This window comes from Anarrhichthys ocellatus, unplaced genomic scaffold (genome assembly GCF_004355925.1).
Source record: "Anarrhichthys ocellatus isolate YVR2014 unplaced genomic scaffold, GSC_Weel_1.0 scaffold8738, whole genome shotgun sequence".
Classification (NCBI taxonomy): domain Eukaryota; kingdom Metazoa; phylum Chordata; class Actinopteri; order Perciformes; family Anarhichadidae; genus Anarrhichthys; species Anarrhichthys ocellatus.
Genome location: NW_022288712.1, coordinates 1 through 1,622, shown reverse-complemented (window position 1 = coordinate 1,622; position 1,622 = coordinate 1). Strand labels below are relative to the sequence as shown.

The window sequence follows — 1,622 nt, the reverse complement described above, 5'->3', positions numbered from 1 at the left end:
TGTCAATACTATATCCAATCAGAGTTGTAATATGCAAACTACTGTCCACAATATCTCCGGCTCTAGAGAATAGCAAATATGAAGTCTTGTTTGCATTCACGACTAATTTCAAATTAAAAAGAGCATCTAGAAATTCCTCAAAGGTTTGTTATATGATTTCAGTGGCTGAGTGTGCAGTGTTTGCAAAGCAATAAAGACGTGTATCATTCGCATAGAGATGGGCTTTACAATTTGTTATGAAGCAGAATGACAAAGCTGCGTGTTCAGTAACAGCACATTTTAAATCTCAATTGAATGTATAATTATCTAGATACATGGTTTTAAAATAATGTGCATTACTTACGAGAAATGAGCACAATGAATATCTATAACCCTCTACTATACTGTGTTCATAATTAATTTATTACTTGGTGCTACAAACACAAATGTTATTGTGATACGGTTACTGTTTTTTTTGTGATGCAAAGAAAAGAGTTCTGCTAATTGTGTTTTTCTCTTGTCTGTTTTATTTAGTACACTATGTTGCTCATGGGTAAGGACCTATTCTTCTACCATTGTTATTTTTTGCAACTACTTATCTACTTGTGTTACAATAACTATTAAAGTGAAACTAACCTTTATGTTATTGTAAATGTGATATCATTCATCTATCATAATACTAACACAAACACTACTACAATAACTTTTTCTCCTCACACAATATTATGTTCTGCTGCTGAATCTTCTCTCCATACATCAGGTGCATTGGCAAGGCCCAAGATCAGCAGGAACAGCAGGAACAGCAGGAACAGCTGGCCAAACGTTCATTTGATGCCGACCCTCAGGATGGTAACCCTAGATTCAACTAGACTGAGGGCCACTCCAAAGCCATGTATTGTTCAACTGCGGCAACCATTTGAAAATATACATGCTTTGACGTCATCGATAAGTAAATTGTGAATTCACTTTGAAGAATGACAGTTCTGAATAAATTTGCATTTAAAAATTAAAAATGATAAAATGTTTTTATTTATTTTAAAGCGATCCATTTTAAGGAAGTGATGGGAGGAAGGGGCCTTGGGTTAAATTAATTTGGGTTTGAGGTTTGAGATTAGGTCAACTATGTATCTCTCCTCAATTATATGAGTCTGTTTGCTCTTCAGGTGAAAAAAAACTTAAAGCTAGGGTAGGTAATTCTATTTTGTAAAAAATGTTTTGGTTATATTTGTCTAAATTTTCTTTACATCCAAAAAGCAACCAATATACCAAATGTTCTGATAAAACAGAAGAAAATAGAAATTAATGTTTTCACACCGAACGCGACGCAAATTTTCGTGCCACGAGATTACATAGAAAGTCAATGGACAGATCAGAATCAACATGAGTAGACGCGTAATTGCGCCGGGCGCCACAGATGATGTGAATGAGGCAAATTTTGCATGTTGTTGTGTTGCGAAAGCCAATCGGCTATGGAGGAAAAAAATATTATATGTGTATAAATGTACGTGCATAATTCACATGGTAGTATAAACAATAATGACACTGCCGTATTTACGCCTATATGACGTTATTTTGAGGGTTGATTGAGCAGCTACAATGTTGGCAAAGCTAAGCAACAATTGATCCGAGCTACATTGAGAAAA

General features: G+C 34.8%; 1 long non-coding RNA gene across 1 annotated transcript; it reads left to right on the top strand.

The window, feature by feature from the left end:
• Nucleotides 1–6: 6 nt before the first annotated feature.
• LOC116380772 (uncharacterized) lies at nt 7–992 on the top strand. The gene is made up of 2 exons (XR_004212605.1): nt 7–532; nt 740–992. It is a non-coding gene; the product is annotated as an uncharacterized LOC116380772 (long non-coding RNA).
• The last annotated feature ends 630 nt before the right edge of the window (nt 993–1,622 follow it).